The sequence below is a fragment of the Erinaceus europaeus genome, chromosome 15, assembly GCF_950295315.1.
Source record: "Erinaceus europaeus chromosome 15, mEriEur2.1, whole genome shotgun sequence".
Lineage (NCBI taxonomy): Eukaryota > Metazoa > Chordata > Mammalia > Eulipotyphla > Erinaceidae > Erinaceus > Erinaceus europaeus.
Window position 1 is genome coordinate 16,778,707 of NC_080176.1, and position 18,972 is coordinate 16,797,678.

Below are 18,972 nucleotides of genomic sequence, written 5' to 3' on the forward strand. Positions count from 1 at the left end.
TCATTTCTTTATTTTCTATACTCATTTATTAGACAAAAATAGTTTAATGTAAGTTGAGATTGCATAATAGTTATATAAAACGGTTTAAATGCTCGAGGCTCTAAGGTCTCAGGTTTAATCCCTACTGCCACCAGAAGCTGGAGCTGAATAGTGCTCTGGTTAAACTAAATAAATAAGTAAAAATAATACACATATGACTGACAGAAAAATGCTCAGCTCTGGCTTTCTGGTCCTGGGAGTAGCACCTGGGACCTCAGGCATGTAAGTCCTGTGCTCTACAGATGAGCTATCTCTTTGGACCTCAACCCCCCAAACCTATATAGTCAAAGTAAGGTGCTGATACCCTACCCTGCACTGGAGGAAAGGGCATGTTAGTGCTGGGATAGCTCTTATTTGGGGGAGGTGTGAAATAGGTTTGTGAAACAGTCTTGTAAAACAACATTTCCTCAATAAAAAACAAGAAGTGGGGGGAGGGAATCAAGGAAAATGCTGCAGGGATGTGAGCTACTTCTTTGTGAGTCTTTGGTTCCATAGTTTGGGGGTGCTGGTAATACAGGGTTTAGACATATGTGTGTGTGCGTGTGTGTGTGTTTCACAGCTCAGGGAGAAGGTCACCAGGATATTTGCTCTCACTGCTTCTCCTCAGACTGTGGTTAATTGGTTCCCAGATGGACAACTTGGCTCTGAGCCTGGCAGAGAACTCGGGATTGAAGGTCCTGCCTTCCAGGGCAATGTAAGAATTAGCTGGGCAGCCAGTAAGTGTCTTCACTTACTAATGAACCCTTTGGCCATCCATCCATCCATCCATCCATCCATCCATCCATCCATCCATCCATCACATCTTGTACAGCATTTGTCACAGGCTGCTGGGGGTGCCTGAGAGCTTGCCCCCACCCCCGGGGGCAGTCCTGATCACTAGGTCAGCAGACTGGGGTACAGTTCTCCAGTGCAGTGAGCTCCCAGTCTGCATGGCCTGAGCTGCTTCCTTCCTGGGCTCTGTCCACCTGCCTTCATTCTTTCTTTTGGTCTGTCTCCCATACTCTGTGCTCATGGGATGCCTGTGTCATTCACACCTATGCCTGTGGCGTTCAGTTAGAACAGTGCTGGGGACACAGAGGGCACTCAGTGAATATTTCTTGAATGAAAGAGCTAAATAAACACCAACCAGCAACATCCACTATTTTAGCAACACCTCACTTTTAACCATTGCATGGGCTTGTAAATAAGCATTTTCAGTCCTTGCTTTTCTCCTGGAAGCCATCTTGGAAGCCTCTTTCTTTGGCCTCAGGAAGTCTACCCTCTCCTGGTTTGTCTGTCATCTCTCTGGTCACCCTGCTATCTTGTCTTCTACCTTCCTCTCCAAGGAAGCCTGAGGCCTCTTAGTGTTTGGACTTGGGCTTAGTCCCTTCTCTCTTGTCACTTTTCCTGGGCCAGCCCATCCACACCTTGTGTTCAGTGAGAACCTGCTGCCTCCTGGGTGCTGCTTTGCCATGACCTTCTCCCACCTTCTGTCCCCCCCCAGTGCTGACCCAGGCACCCTCAAGCCCTGGGGTGTAGCAAGGCACCACACAGCCGGCAAACATAAGGACCAGAATTGTGAGTCAGGTCTCTGATCAAACACAAGAGCTCCCTCCTCTCTCTGCTACAGAGCACTTAACACACATCTTTTACTCCTCCAATAACTGCTTCTTGAAGCTGTTAATCCTCGTTTTCGATCCCAGAGGACCAATTCTGTGAACCATTTCTTCCAGATAAATGTATTCTGTCTTGTATTCTCCATTTCTGGGCCTCTTTTCTTTTTTTCTTCTCAATTCTTCCTCTCCCTTTTGTTTTGCCTTTGAATGCTCCAGCTTGACAACTAGAGATTTCTGCCCAAATGTACTTTGAGTTTCAGTGGAATTCAGAGTCTGTCTTGTAACCAAGGAGCTGTTAACATCCCCTAATTGAGTTTTGGCTGCTTAGAAAGATCCTGAACTTAAGCCAGTCAAATTACCACACTCTGATGGATCAAATAATTAAACAGAGATGGTGAGTTTCAAAGAAGCCATTTGTCACTGCCCACTCAGCACCTGTCACATTTGTGAAACTAGGAGGGACATGGAGAGGTTCTGTACCGATGACACCTATGGACTGTCTCCCACCCACGTCTGCCCACATGGGTGCAGCACCTCACCTTCAAGGAGAGGAGAAGTGGAAGCTAGGCTCTGGGGTTTCAAGAACCACACAGAAGTCACACTGCCTGAGAATCCCAAGTCATCTCAAGTAGAGTATGTACAGAAACTAGGCTTCAGGGTCCTTGTGCCATGCCATTAATGCTTTCATTAGGTTCAAATGGACCTTCCTGGGTGGTTATGAACACTGGGAGAAGCAGTTTATCCAAGCACATGTCTCAAATGAAAACCTAAGATGTACTGATTGTCTGTCCCAGCCTGCCCAGTAGAGCTTTCTGTAGTTAAAGAAGTGGTATATATAGGCTCTCCAACCCAATGACCCCTAATGATATGACTACTGATCCCTTAAAATGTGAATAACTGATTTTCTCCCTTTACCTAATTTAACCGTTTGCATAGTTGTTTCTAGGAAAGCACATGTAAGAAAAAGAATATCTGGAGAGTGAGCAGAAGGTAAAAGAAAAGAAAAGAATAGGATTTAAGGTAGGAATTAAGCAAGGAGCAAGACAGACAGGCCCCTTGTCCTTAAAAGACTCATGATTTGTGGGGGTTATGGAAATGGGTAAGCTGCCTCCCACAGAGGGAGCATCCCACAGAGGGAGCATCAGGCTTGAATGTCCAGAGGAACTTGACATATGAGAGAAGCCAAAGATCAACCTGTCAGCACCCATGTATGGTGGAGAAGCAATACAGAGGCCAGACCTCCCACCTTCTGCTCCCTGTACAGATCTTTGGTCCATACTCCAAGAGTGATAAAGAGAGGGGAAGCTTCCAGTGGAGGGGATGGGATAAAGAACTCTGGTGGTGGGAACTGTACAGAATTGTACTCCTCTTATCCCACAATCTTGTTGATCATTATTAAGTCACTAATACATTCATGATTTGGGGCTACCCAGGGATGCATCTGGTTGAGCACACAGGTCACTGTGCACAAAGACTCAGGTTCAATCCCCAGATCATGCATGAGTGGTGAAGCAGGGCTACAGGTGTCTTTCTGTCTCTCTGCACCTCTGTCTCCCCTTCCCTTAATTTCTGCGTGTTCTATCAAGTAAAAACAGTATTTTAAAAACCCATTATTTCACGGAAATGACAGATATCAATCAAATAATCATTCACATAATCAACTGTAATCATGATAAATGCTACAAAGGAAAAGCCTGGCATGCAGTGAGAGCACATAGTAGGGCTATTGCACCTCATTCTAAGAATCCCAGTAGCAGCCCCACTGGGAAGAAAGCAACTGGTCTGTTGCTACATCTTTCTGTCATCTGCCATGTGATCTATCTGTATGCCTGTCTAAGTGTCTGTCTGTCTGTCTGTCTATCTGTCCCTGTTTACACTGTTATGAACTGACTTGTGTTACTCTCCAAATTCATGTTAAAGTCTCAGAATATGTCTGTGTTCTAATGACATGTGGCCTTTAAAGAGATCATTACAGAGCAACCGTGATGGTGTTGTGTCTAGTTTGAGGAGTGCCCTTAGAAGAAGAGGAAATTTGATCAGAGGAGTGCAGAGAAAGACCATGTGAAGACACAGGAAAAGACAGGCACCGTGCACATCAAGGGGACAGGCCTTTGAAGAAACCAAACCTATTGATACTTTGATCTCAGACTTCTGTACAACTGTGGGAAATATATTTCTGTGATACTTTGCTTTGACATCTGAGTATTTTCTTTCTATCTTCCTCAATATGTCCATCCATCCATCCATCCATCCATCCATCCATCCATCCATCCATCCATCCATTATCCATCCAATGATATACCTCCAGTAATTATTTTTGTTTTCAATCTTTATTTATTTATTGGATAGACACAGCCAGAAGTTGAGAGGGTAGGGGGTGATAAAGAGGGAGAGAGAGAGAGAGAGAGAGAGAGAGACCTGCAACACTGCTTCACCATTCATGAAGCTTTCTCCCTGCAGGTAGGGACCGGGGACTCAAACCTGGGTCCTTGCGCACTGTGACATTAGCACTCGACCACCACCCGTCCCATGGGTTTCCGATGCTATGTAAGAAGGCTTTGTTAGTTTTTGACCTTAACGTAATGCTGTACAAAATGCTCTGTAACATTATATATAAAATTTACATTAGGGATAGTGGTTACTATTTCTAACCTCCTAGCTTGTGCTCAGTATCTTACACGTATTGTCTAAGTTAGCCTCCCAACTAAACATGTTAAGTAAATTATTCAGAACCAAGTCCTGGAAAAATATCTTTCAAAGTACTTGATGATTTATCTCAAAGAAGCCAGGAGTTTATGTTCTTTCATGCTCACCCAGCTTTATTCATAAAGGGCTCAAACCAGGAATGGGGCAGAAATCATTAATACAGAGCATTTTTTAGAATATGAAGGGGAGTAGCCCACAGCTCCATAGCACTCTCTGACCCACTGCTCCTGACACTCTCCCCTCCATACATTCTCTGTTGCTGTGGGGAAGAGAAACAGCCTGGGGGAAAGCTTGACTAAGGAGACAATAGGTTCAAGGCCCAGCTCTCCCATTTAATTTACTTGTTCCCTGGCAGCCTCGGGCACATCATAGAATCTTCCACATTCTCTCAACTATGGAACGTGTGTGTGTGTGTGTGTGTGTGTGTGTGTGTGTGTGTGTGTGTGTGTGTGTGTGTGTGTGAGATGACACCTGTCTTCAGACATATTCATGAAATGGGTGAACTGCTTCCCACAGAGGGGGCATCAGGCTTGAATGTCCAGAGGAACTTGACGTATGAGAGAAGCCAAAGAAGGCTTCAGACAAGCTTTCGGAGCAGCTAATGAGGCTGGGGATGGTGGACCTGAGAAAGAACACAGCTCCAACATGAGTGAGAGAAGATTGATGCAGATCTACGTCTGCATTAGAGTTCGGTTTAAGGACAGCAAGGTGGCTCACCTAGGAGGGTGCCCACTTTGCCACTGGCATGGGCACGGGACCGATGTTTAAACCCGGTTTCCAACACACGGGGACTGGGGGAGGGGAGTTTTGGTGCTGTGGCATCCTTCCCTTCCTCTCTCTTTGTTTTTGCATCAGAAAAAGTCGGCCCACAGTAGTGAAGTACCAAGGACGGCAATAATAGTAGTGACAACAAAAACAACACAAAGTGGTTTTACACAAAGCGAAACAACACATATTGGTTTTACACAAAGCGAAACTTGGAGTGGATGTAGTGTATTGTGGCCAAGTAAGACTCTGGGGAAGGAGGGGAAGGAAGGAAGTAGAAAGGGCATCAGTGTCCTGGTGCCTACGGTGCTAAAGGAGCTGGGTGAGGATGAAAGCGTGCTGCAGACACCTCGCGGGGAGATGAGGGATGTGCCCCTGTGCCAGGGGTCAACGGCTGTAATGCAAACCATCGACCCTCCAGCAAAACGGGCTTTGAGAGATTCGGGTTTTAGCCAGATAGCTGTGACAATAATAGCAAGGACTACAACAGTCAGTAGCTAAGTTTTATTTATTTTATTTTACCTGTCTCTCTGCATCTCTGTCTCCCCTTCCCTTAATTTCTGTGTGTCCTATCAAATAAAAAAACTATTTTAAAAACTCATGATGTGGGAGTCGGGCTGTAGCGCAGCGGGTTAAGCGCAGGGGCACTTACAGATCCCGGTTCGAACCCCGGCTCCCCACCTGCAGGGGAGTCGCTTCACAGGTGGTGAAGCAGGTCTGCAGGTGTCTATCTTTCTTTCCTCCTCTCTGTCTTCCCCTCTTCTCTCCATTTCTCTCTGTCCTATCCAACAACGACAACAACAATAATAACTACAACAATAAAAAAACAACAAGGGCAACAAAAGGGAATAAATAAATAAAATAAATTTTTAAAAAAGACTCATGATGTAATGGAAATGACAGGTACCAATCACAATCATTCACATGATTGACTGTAATCATGATGAATGCTACAAAGGAAAAGCCTGGCACACAGTGAGAGCACACAGTAGGGCTAGTGCATCTCCTCTAAGAATCCCAGTAGCTGCTCCCGCAGTGCTTGCTCCTATGCTTCCTTTAAGAACTTCACACATAAATCTTAGGCCTTTTCTTATCCTCACGGCTCTAGTGAGACGGACATTCATCTTCTATTTGTAACGGTATGTCGTATGCTTTACATTGGTTTGTTCTAGCCCTCCCCCGCCAAGAGAATTGGATCAGTCCAGTTAATTTCGCAGGCCGCTTGGCCCCGCCCCGAGGAACCCTGCCAGAGTTCCAGAGTTAGAGTTGGAGAGTTTCAGAGTTACAGAGTAAGAGAGAGTTCCACAGTGGAAGAGTTTCAGAGTTAGAGAGTTTCTGAGTTGCAGAGAGAGAGTGCTTGCGCCGTCGCAAAGAGACAGCAGAGTTCTGTTTGGTGATTAGTTTGTCTTAGTTTATGAATCGTGGTTCCTGAATAAAGAAATACAGCTTCCCTGTCCAGCCATTGTCTCCGCATCTCTGTTACCCGCCCGTGAAGCTAACCCGCCCGGCTAGAGCTTAAGAATTTTAACAACGGTGGGAGTAACTATCTTCTCTACCCATTTCACAGTCCTGGGAGGTTCTAAAATATATAACACAACTTCTGATGAAAATAAACAAAACAAATGATGGTTTAAACACAACTTATGATGGTATAACACAGCTTTTGATGAAAATAAATAGTAAAACACGATATTTTTTAAACAAAATGTTTTTGAAAAACAGAGAAGTGATGTCAGAGACATCTTTCTGCCTAAGATGACCCTTCTCAGGGAAGCCACTGTTAATGGTTTCTTCTGTATTTTAAATCAACTTCTGACTGTTCTGGGAATTGATAATATAATGACCCTGCCTGACTTGATAGAGCCACTAAGTTATCATCCAGAAGGCAGCACTTGCTTACAGAGATACTGATAAACAGACTAGTGAAAATCAAGAACAGATTAAACAAACAGACAAACAAACAACAACAACCCCTGGCTGTGCTGAGACACCCTCCTTGAATTGGAATTAGCAGGTGGTTCTGGTAATCCATCTTTGGAATGGGGTTTAAAGTTGGACACTGAAATGAACCAGAATGAGATGCTCTCTAGACTCCTTATCCATTTGTTGAGGATTTGGACCCAGGCCCAAGTTTTGGTGAAACTGCCAGGTGCTTTCAACCGGAGTGGTGGCCATCCTGTCCTACCAAACAAAGGCAGCTCCTCTCCCTTTGGCCAGAAGTCTGCAGACCCGGGAGCCATTCTGTCCACACAGCTGAGCATCTCTGGAGCCTCATCTCAGTGCTATGCACTCTACTCCCTGACTGCCCTCATTTTTGTAATTCTTCTGTGCACTGGAATCTTTGACTGCCAAAGGAATTAGACATTGTTGTCATGTGAAGTCCCTCTACTAAGTCACATTAGAATTGTGCAATTTAGACTATGTAATTGAGCTGGATCACAGGTGATTCCTTTTCACTGAGGTGGGAAGTAACATGAGATTATGTCTATGTGTGAGCAGACATGAAAATATATCCCTTTTTTTGACACAAAAGGGGTAAAACTAAGTACATTGTTCTGTATTTTGCATTTCCACTTCCCATTTCCATATAAATAATTCAGACCTGCTTTAATCTTTTTTTTTTCCTTTCCCAAGTAGATGTAAGCAGTCCTCTCAAATGGGACAGCTCGGACCTCCTTCAAAAATTTAACAGCACTCCTGTTGATAAATATTTAGTTTGTTTCCAGTCTTTTGCTTTTATGAATAATGTTGCTATGACCTTCCTTGGGCCACTGTCTTGATGTGTTTCTGTAAGGGTCAGTGCAGGATACACTCCAGGCAGCTCCCAGGTTTTCTGCATTACAGTTTGTCTTTAGTGGCAAAGCTGCCTTCCTGGAGGTCGTCTTGGTTTGCACACCCACCATATCCTTACACCCTCCCTACTATTGTGTATTATAAGTGCCTTTACATTTTCCAGTCCATTATTTTGAGCATTAGTATCTCATTGTTTAAATTGATATTTCCTTAATTATGAGAGACATTAGGCATCTTTCTATAGGTCAATGAGCTGTTTGAGTTGCTGTTTTTTTTCCTCCCCTTCTCCTAGGAATTACTTGCTTGTGTCCTTTTCTTTTCCCTACTAGGATACTGACCAGTTTGACATCCTTTGAGAAAGCATTTATGCAGTGAAGGAAATCAGTCCAGTCTCTGTCATCAGTGTCATCACAACTGTATTTCCCTTAATTATTTTTCCGGTGATTTCATTTTGGCCAGGCAGCAGTGTGTTTGTTTCGATGTACTCAAATCTCCATGATGGTGATAGGTTCCTAACAAACACTCCGTCTGTCAGTGGTAAGGGAGCTAAGTTCCCTTCCCTGGGCTTGAAGCAAAATTCTCTTGAGAGAATGACAAGCGAACACACATGATAGGTATGCGGTTTCCAAATCTTCCTTTATGGGATGAGGTAGGATTCATGCAGAAGAGAAATTACAGAGAAGAGAAAGCTGGGGAACAGTTTCCTGAGGGCCCTGAAAGGGTTCCAGAAAGGCCCCTGTGTATGTAAACCCCTCCTCTTTAACTCAACACACATCACACCCAAGCCAGTATCCTATTGGCCAGCAGGAAATGTCAGGTATGCTTACCTTGCCCAAAACTTGAGTCTTTTTGTGCTTCAGTTCCCATTGTCCATGTGCTCGTGCAGTGTCCTTGTGCCCAATTCCACATGTGCAAACTCAGTGAAACAAAGTGTCTGTGCTCTCCAGGGTCTCATTATCCCTGCGCTGTGTCTCTCAACAGGTCTTTTGGATCATTAACTTAATGTCCTTTTGAATTCCTTGAGTGATTCATTCAACAAGTATTTCTTGAGCACTCACTGTGTGTGTCAGGCATTGCTGTGGGTTTCAGTAGTAGAGAAGTGAAAGAAAGAATAACCACAGGTCTCTCTTCTTAGGAGCTAGTGAGGAAAATGGCATAACCAAACTCCAAGAAAAGCAAGGTTTGGGAGCTTAGATGATGATGAATTCGGAGGAGAAAATAAATTCAGCAATTCAGAGGAATAGAAGCGTCATGGAGTTGGAAGTGGGCAAAGGTGGCAGGTAGGATGCTGATCACAGACTTTGAGTTTTCAAACTAGTACCTTACTGTAAAAGTGACATTGAACCTTGGTCTGAAGGGGACAAAGGGAGGCGTCACATGACTAGAAAAAACAAAGTATCCAGGAGGACAGGGGAAAAATTTCCACTGTCCTGGATTCCAAGAACACATGTTGAGCAGCTGGGGAGGTGGTGTAATGGTAGAGTGCAGGGCTGGGATGTGTGAGATTCCCCAGTTTGATCCCTAGCACCCCATATGCTGGAGTGATGCTCTGGTTCACTTTCTCTCTCATTAATTAATTAACAAAATATTTTCAAATAACAGATTTTGAGTCTGCAATTGAATATATGGGTCCAAAATTCAGGAAGGAGTTCTGGGCTGGCTTGAAATATGGGAGTTGTTGGCACAGAAATAATATTTTAAAACACAAGGATGAATGGAGAATGAAAATAGAAAACACAAGTTCAAGAACAGAGTACTGCGACTCTTCAAAAGGTGGCCAGAAAATGGGTAGTGATTGAAATGAGTCCGGGATGGGAGCCCTGGCAAAGGGGTCAGTATATAGAAAGATCTGGAAGCAAGGAAGCTTAGTAGTTTAGGTCTGCACTGCGTACTGCATAAGAGGCAGTCTTCATTTGACTCACTAATAGTTGGGTTGGTTTTAGTGGAATTTGAAGATGGGTAGATTTCACAGTTTTTAAAAACTCAACTCTGCCATCTCTTGAATACTCAGGAGGATGCTTGGTGACACTGCTTCACATTCTCACAGAGCAGCAGTTGGTTTTTGCTGAGTGAAGCTTCTGTCCACTTAGGAAGAAATCCCTTGGCCTGCCTCGGTCGTTTGTAGATTCAGTTGTCAAAAGCTGTGTCCCTAGCTTCTCACTGTTACTTTCATTCAGTCTGATCTCATCACCTCCCTCCCCCAGATACAGTGTGAGTGACTGACTCCCCTCCGGGCACTGTCCAGGTGGGGGCAGGAGGCTGTGTCCTGGTTCTGGGACTCAGTGTATAACCATGAGCCTGTTCTGTGCTCAAGGTGGCCAACTGTCCTGGTAGGCCCAGCCCTTGTAGGGCTTCCCAGGATATGGGACTTTCTGGTGCTAACAGGAGGAAGGAGCCAGGCAGCTCTCCTTGACTGTCTTCAGGCCACAAATCCCACTCACTGGTCCTCAAAGTCAAGGGCAGTGTTGGGGAGGCAGCTAATCTTCCTCTCCCCTTCTTCCCTGTCCTTTTCTGCCTGATGTCTAGAAAATAATTGAATTGACACTGAGAGATTAACAAGACAAAAGAGAAATTTAATTACGAGGGTGGGGGAGAAGCCTATCAGGATGTAGATCCTGAGATGGGCATCTTTTCGTTACTATAGGTTTTTTTTTTTTTATGAGGAATAATAACTTTGGGTGGGAAAAAATGAAGAAACAAAGTACTTAGCAGTTTGTAAAGGTATTCTGCTTGGCATATTTACATATGAAAATAGACCTTCCATAGCCCAGTCCTGGGGAGATAAGGCTGTCTCTCACCTCTGGAAGCCAGGACACAGATTTATTTTTCTGCTTTCTGGGAGCTAGATAGTGAAGCATCATTCTTGGAGCTGCTGTTTCACAGTTGCTACTAATTCAGAATAGCCTGCACCCCACCTTGCCACATCCTGGGGCAGCGTGTCCTTAACCTGACAGCAGGTCTCAAGGCCCCCTCTGTCTTCTCCTAAACTCATCACACAATGCAACTTGCAGTATTGCAAACGCTGGAATTAGAAGTTGGATGTTTGGGGCCAGGTGGTCGTGCACCTGGTTGAGTACACAGGTTACAATGTGCAAGGACCCAGGTTCGAGCCCCTGGTCTCCATCTTCAGGGGGAAAGCTTCACAAGTGATGAAGCAGTGTTGCAGGTGTCTCTTTGTCTCCCTCTCTATCACTCCCTTTCTTCTTGATTCCTGGCTGTTTCTATCCAATAAATAAATACAGATAATTAACAAAAATTAAAAAAGAAGTCAGATGTTTATAACAGTGAGGAGTTACAGGTAAATCTTAAATCATCACAATTTAAAGATATTTATTAATTCATGAGGGGGGAAGAGAAAGAGAAAGAACCAGAGTACCACTCTGGCATACACAATGTCGGGGATTGAACCCAGGACCTTAGGCTTGCAAGTCCTGTACTCAGTCCCTTTTGCCCCCTCTTTGACTGCATCATGATAATAATTATTACTATAGTTATATTTATGATGAACAACACTGACTCTATGCCAGACCCTCAAGTCAGCACTTTGCATGTGTGAACTTGCCTCCTGTGTAGAGAGGTCTAACTACTAATCCCTCCTCCACACACACACAGTGAAGCTGAGCCCACTTGCATCAAGTCAGAGAGCTAGCAGGTGACAGCCATCATGCCAGCCCAGGACTGCACCCAAAGGCTACACTCGTTTGTCACAGTTCTGAATGTCCTCCTTCCACTGGCATCAGATCTGAACCGAGGCCTGTGTGTGGCTGACATTTCTGGGCTGGCTGCGTGGTGAACAACAAGCACTTTGCCCCCAGATTTGAAGCCTTGGTGTCAGGGCTGTCTCCCTCCCCAGAAGTCACACTGCACCATCTCATTCCCCAGCATTCTACCTGCCCTGCTCTAGGATGAGTGGTGTGACTCCCTGGCAGCACTAATCCCGGCCGTTGTTTTTTCCCTTCTCTGTCTTCTAAAATTTGCCACCAAATAAGAAGTGTTTTGGACTCAGTACCTACTGTCCCCATCTCCATCGCTACATACCCGTATCTGCAAAGCAGGGTCTGGGACCAGAGTGAGTCCGCATGGCAGCTAACTGCCCCCTTTCATGAGATGCAGAATTCACCAGGCCTCTGAGTAACAGGTGTGGGGCAGGGAGCACTGTCTTTTCTGGGCGCTTGTGGAAAGTGCTTCCTGCCTCCTCTCCTGGCTTCCACAGTGGGTGAGGAGGAGGAAACAGTTCCCTGCTCTCTGAAGCTGAGCTGTGAGCCCCAGGGATGAGCTGCTATTTGTGGGAGCCATTTGACAACTCTGCTGAAGTCACAGGCAGGTATAAACCTGAGCAGAGATGGGGTGGAGCCCCTCTTCCATTCTTATTTTGGGGGTTCTAAGAGCCCCAGAAGGCCAGGAACTCTGCATCAGAACTCTCTGCTTAAAATTTGCTGCTTGGTTTTCCCTACGTCTTTGTCACTCATGACCTTGGGCTTTTGCATGGCCCTGGTTTCACTTCCTTCACTGGATTCACCCCCACTGTTGGGAGTGATGGGAACTCCCCTCCCAGTCCCGCTGGGTCCTTGAGTTGCTCAAATAATCAAGTTGATATCGAGCAGATTAGGAGTAGGAAAGGAAACCTTTAATTACATCCATATGGGGAGTCTACACAGAAGTGAGTCCAAAGCCAGTAAGGGCACTATCAGGGTGTAGCCTGAGCTAGGGAACAGGAGAGGGACCTGGGACTTTAAGAAGGGAGCTCAGCTTATGGGGAGAAAGGGACCCAGGTGACAGAGACAAGGGGCTCTATAGTTAGATACTTGCTTAGCTGTTTCTGGTTTCTCTGGTAGAAAGGTTGTTTCTGATAAACCCCCACCTTTTCTTTACTAGGGGAATTAATGGTTTACAGTTGACAGTAAAGAATTGTAGTTGGTACTTGTGTAACATTTCTCAGTTTTCCACATAACAATCTAACCCAGCCCCACCTTCCTCCCCCCATAGCCAGGTCTTCCTCTGCCGTCATGGTCCAAGACCTGAACACTATCCCCCATCCCAGAGTCTTTTACTGTGGTGCAAGACACCAAACCCAGTCCCATTCTGCTTTGTGTTTTCCCTTCTGTTTTTACTTTTCAACTTCTGTCTATGAATGAGATCATCCTATATTTATCCTTCTCCTTCTGGCTTATCTCATTTCACATGATAACTTCAATATCCTTCCAAAATGAGGTGAAGGGGGGCTGGCGGTGGTGTACTGGGTTAAGCACACAGTACATAATGAGGTGAAGAAGGTGAAGTCACCATTTTTAATAGCTGAGTAGTATTCCATTGTGTCTATAGACCACAACATACTCAGCCACTCATCTGTTGTTGGACACCTGGGTTGCTTCCAGGTTTTGGCTACTACAAATTGTGCTGCTATTAACATAGGTATACACAAATCTTTTCAGATGGGTGTGTTGTGTTCCTTAGGATACATCCCCAGGAGAGGTGTTGCAGGGCTATAGCGTAGGTCTACTTCTAGCCTTCTGAGAGTTCTCCAGACTGCTCTCCACAGGGGTTGGACCAATTTGCATTCCCACCAGCAGTGCAGGAGGGTTCCTTTGTCCCCACAACCTCTCCAGCATTTGTTGCTGTTACCTTTTCTGATGTCTGACATTCTCACAGGAGTGAAGCAGTATCTCATTGTTGTCTGTATTTGCATTTCTCTGACAATCAATGACTTAGAGCATTTTTTCCCATATTTTTGTTGGCCTTTTGCATCTCTTCTGTGGTGAATATTCTGTCCATATCTTCTCCCCATTTTTTGGATGGGCTCATTTGTTTTGAGTTTGGTGAGCTCTTTTTATATTTTTTGTCTCATATATGGCATATAAAGACCTTCCCCTGTTCTTTAAGTGGTCCCTTTGTTTGAGTGGTGGTTTCTTTTGCTGTGCAGATGCTTTTCAGTTTGGTGTTGTTCCATTGGTTTATTTTAGTCCTCCTTGCAGTTCCACTGCTTTATTTTTTTAGCCTTCCTTCCTTGTTTCCTTCAATGATTTGTATCATTGAAGATGCCTATGAAATTTAGATAAAACGAGCTCTGCCAAAATTTTTCTCTAAGTATCTGATAGTTTCTGGTCTAGGATCAAAGTCCTTGATACACTTGGAATTTACTTTTGTGTCTGGTGAGATGTAGTGGTTCAGTTTCATTCTTCTTCATGTTTCAACCCAATTTTTCCAACGTCATTTGTTGAAGAAACTCTCCTTTCCCCATTTAACAGTCTGGACATCTTTGTCTAATATTAGATATCCATAGGTGTAGGGGCTTATTTCTGAAATTTCAGTTCTGTTTTACTGATCAGTGTGTCTATTTCTTTGCTCCAGTAACAGGCAGTTTTGATTACAGTGGCCCTATAATATAATTTGAGATCTGGAAATGTGGTATCTCCAGTTCTGTTCTTTTTTTCCCCTCAAGATTGTTTTTGGCAATTCTAGGTACTTACTGGTTCCAGATACACTTTTGTAGCTTTTGTTCTATTCTCCTAAAAAAATGGGTAGGACCTTGATGGGGATTGCATTAAATTTGTAGATGGCTCTGGGTAAAATATTCATTTTGATGATGTTGAGTCTTTCAGTGCGTGAACATGGAATATCTTTCCACTTCTCTGTGTCATTTTCTATTTCCTTGAATAGTGACACATTATGTTCAATAAGCAAATCTTTTCACTTCTTTTGTTAGGTTCATTCCTAGATATTTTATTGTTTTTGTTGCTATAGTAAAATGGGGCTGATTTTTGGATTTCTTTTTCTTCTTCTCTGATTTAGTGAAAAGCCCTAATTTAAATAAGGTTTATTAGGGGTTAATGGTTTACAGTCTAGTCTTTAACACATAGGCACAGCCTCTCATCTCCCCTTGAGAGGTGTCTACGAGAAACATCAGGATTCCTGTGTACCTTCATCTTGTCCCTCTATCTCCTTCCCCAGAGTCCTTTGCTTTGGTGCAATATAACACACCCAGTCCAAGTTTCACCTTACGAAAAATCCCTAATTTTATATGAGGTCCCCAATTTTTACTTTTCTTAGTAGTTAAGGGAACTGTAAATTCTGTTGTGAGCCTGACAGTGTTTAAGTGACTCTGAATCCAAGTAATCCACACACCAAAGTGATCAGTTTTGCAAAGTGCTGTCTGAATATCTTAGAAGAAAGGCCTGGCCTTAAACTTCTAGAATTCTTGCCTTTTCCATAAAAACATTTGCAGTACTTTAGACTAGATTAAATTCTATTGTCTCATGGTCTCACAGCATGTGCTGGTCATTTTTTTCCTTAATATTTTGTACTTATTAATATAAATGTTAATAGAGTTTATTAAAATTATGTCTTTCCAGTTGTAATTTGCTTCATGTCTGTCTCTGTATAAGTCTAGAAATTTCTATCAAGTAATAGCATTCAAACAGTAGAAACCAGGACTTCCGTGCAAATACAATTTGAACACATGTCAAGATCTCATTTCACTTTTAAACAAGGGAATCAGAGAATGTGAAACTCATTCAAAGTGCATCTTGAAGGATTCAGTGTTTATAGGCATTCTGAAAAAGAACAACGTGAGAAATGAAACTGCTAGGTGAGACAGAAAACTGAGTAATATCCTAAAGGACAGTAGACTGTGACTTCTAGGGCTATGTTTCTAATGTGTTGACCTCTATAATGTGACATATAACTTCATTGTATTTGATCTCTAGTCACCGAGTAAGAAAGCAACACGATACACACCCTGAGACTGAAGTAAACCCTGCCATGTGCAGAACTTCGGTCAGGCAGTGATCAGACACGATACTCAAAGGACCTGCAATGCAGCTAACTTGGAACTTGGTGGAGGGTCTTGCTAAACTTGGGATCCAGCAAGCCAGTTGTCAGCTGCTTGCTGGAATCAAATACTGTGTAGGAATCTAACCTGAAGCTTCTATCACTTCACTCGGTTGCCATTGAGAAATAGACCTGGGTGGCTTCAACAACAGAAAGATGTTTTCTCAAAGTTCTGGTTCTGGGGATCCATGTCAGCATCTCCTGTCCATTTAGTCCTTAGAGAGCTTTCTTCTTGCCCTGCAGACGTTCTTGCTCTATCTCTCCTCAGCGGCTCCCCAGAGTATGTAGAGAGAGGACTCTCTGATGTCTCTGCTCATAGGAGCACTATCAGACAAGCACCCCCCCCCCAACTTAACTGTGATTACTTCCTCACTACAAGTACACTCACATTGGGCATTAGGACTTTTGCATATGCCTTTTGGGGATACAGACATTCATTTCATAACTGAGTCTACTGTTTGTTCCTGCAATGCTAGTATTCCAAGGTTCAGTCTCTGGCACCACCTTGAACCAGAGCTGAGCAGTGTTCAGGTCCCTCTCAAAACAAAAACAAAGGATAGAAAGATAAAACAAACCTTGCTGCATGCACAGCCCAGGTCCCAAGCTCTAGCACGATATGAAAGTGCTGTTGTACAGGGGAAGTTTGATACTGTGGTGTCTGTCTGTAAAAACAAACCAAAGCCCCATGTCTGTGGGTTGAATTGAGTTGAAGGAGGTATAAATCAGGTTAATACACTTCTGTTCATAACAGACATTCAAGGCTTTAGTTCTTGACAAGCCATAGAAGCTTTGCCACTAACTTGGTGCCCATTTCATTATACATTCATATTCTCTCTCTCTCTCTCCCTCTCTCTTTCTCTCTCTCTCCAGCTGGGGACTGGTTCCTACATGACTACTCCATTTCTGGTGACTTAGCTTACCCTTTTCAGGTGGGGTCCAGGGAACCAAGCCTGGGTCCTCAAGCATGACAACGTGTGCACTCCACAGGTTGTGTTACCACCTGGTCCCTCCCCCAACTCTTTTCCAAGAAAGGTTAATTGCCTGCCTGCCTGCCTTCCTCTCTTTCTTTCCTGCTTCCTCTCTCTCTCTCTCTCTCCTATCTCTCATTCCTGTGTTTCAGTTCTTTATCTTCTACACATGAGTGAAACTGTCATTTCTTCACTTCCTTATTTATCTCATTAAGCATAAACGGAGGTGTCCAATTCCATTCATTATTTTATTTTATTTATTCATTTTTTTAAATTTGTGATTAATAGTGGGTTACAAGATATCACTTAACACCATACATCAGAATTAAATCAAAATGGATCAAAGACTTGGATATTAAACCACAAACTTTATAATATATAGAAGAACATATCAGCGAAAGATTTCAGGGTCTTCACATCAGAGGTGTATTTGGAGACTTAACCCCATGGGCATGGGAAATGAAAACACAAGTACATAAATGGGACTATATCAAACTAAAAAGCTTCTACAACTCAAAAGCAAAGTACACAAGGATAGCCAGACAACCCAGTATATGTGAGAAGATATTTGCACATTGTACATCTGACAAGCAGCTGATAAACATCTGTAAAGAACTAGTACAGCTTTACAAAAGAAAAAAAATAGTAATACCTCAATTAAAATGTGGACGAAAGAGCTCGACAGTTTTCTAAAGAAGAGAGATACATGGCCCACAGACATATGAAGAAATGCTTCACTTCATTTATCATAAGAGAAATAAAAATTAAAAGTACATGAAAAAAAAAAGTACATGGAGATTCCACCTAAACACCAGTACGAGTGGCCTACTTAGGGAATTACAGGGGTTGGCAAGGTCATGGAGAAAAAAGGACTCTGATATACTGCTGATGGGAATTCGAATTGGGGTTGCCTCTTTGGATAGTGGTATGTAGAGTCCTTAGACAAATAAAAATGGAAATACCAATGTCGGGCATTTATCCAAAGGGCATGCAAACCGCAATATGAAGAGATATATGCATCCTAGTATGTGAAGTATGTACCCTACAAGTTTTTAGCCAGTCATCATTTGTCAGTGGACACTGGGTCTACTTCCATTCTTTAGAGATTGTGAATAATGCAGCCTCAGTGTCCATTGACAGATGACTGACTAAAGAAAAAAAAATCATAGAATATATACACTTACTGGAATACTTCTTTGCAACCAAAGAGGATTATATCGTGTTCCTTGGAACAAAATGTATGGGACTGGAGGTAATTATGCTTAGATAAATAAGTAGAGATGAAAGACAGCTACTGGATGGTTTCACTCACATCTGGAATCTAGAGATCTGATACACATGAAATTGCTAAACAAAATGAAAAAACAAAAGCAAACAAACTGTTTTGAAGACTTTGCGAGCACTGTGGTGGTTGTCTTTGGGAGGTGGGTGGCTGGGGACACAGATCTTTGGTGGTGGGTGCAGTGTAGAACCAAATCCTTTCACTCTTGCCGTAGAATTACACATTGATGTCCTTTACCAGACAGATACAATACCATCTGATAAAAAGGGCAGATCACCAAAGTAAAAGGCTCTGGGGGGGATACAAGTCCAAGAAGGCTGACAGAGGACCTAGTGAGGGTTGTATTGTTATATGGAAAACTGAGAAATGTTATGCATGTACAGACTATTGTACTTATTGTTGAATGTATAACATTAATTCCCCCATAAAGAAAAAAAATTTTAAAAGGGGAAAATCTTATTTTTCAAAGTCCATTGATATTGGAATAGTTCTATGACTGATTTTGGTCAGCAGAATAGGCAGGCATGATGCCAATTCTAAGATAAGTTTGCATATTTCTACTCACTGCTTTGATGAACCTACTATCTCAGCCATGAAATGACCCACCCAAGTTGCCAGTGCCTCTTTGACTACACCCCAAAATGGAAACCCATAAGGCAATGAGAACTTGAGTCTTGAGTCCAGTAAGACCCAGTCAAGCACAACATGTATCAACCAAAATTGTAACTGCCCCATGGACTTAGGAGAAGCAAAAGGAATTGTTTGTTATTGAAAGCCTCTGAGATTTAGAAGTGATTTGTTACATGTTTATAGAATGCCTGAGATTCAGATTTTACCTCTGGACTTGGCAGGTACTGGATCCAGTAAATCCTCCACATTGCTTTAGTCAGTGTGAGTTGTAGTTTATTCATTTATTAACCAGAGAGATTTGCTTTATTTTTTGACAGAGCACTGTACAGCCATGACTCATGGTTGTATCAGGTTGGAACCTCCAACC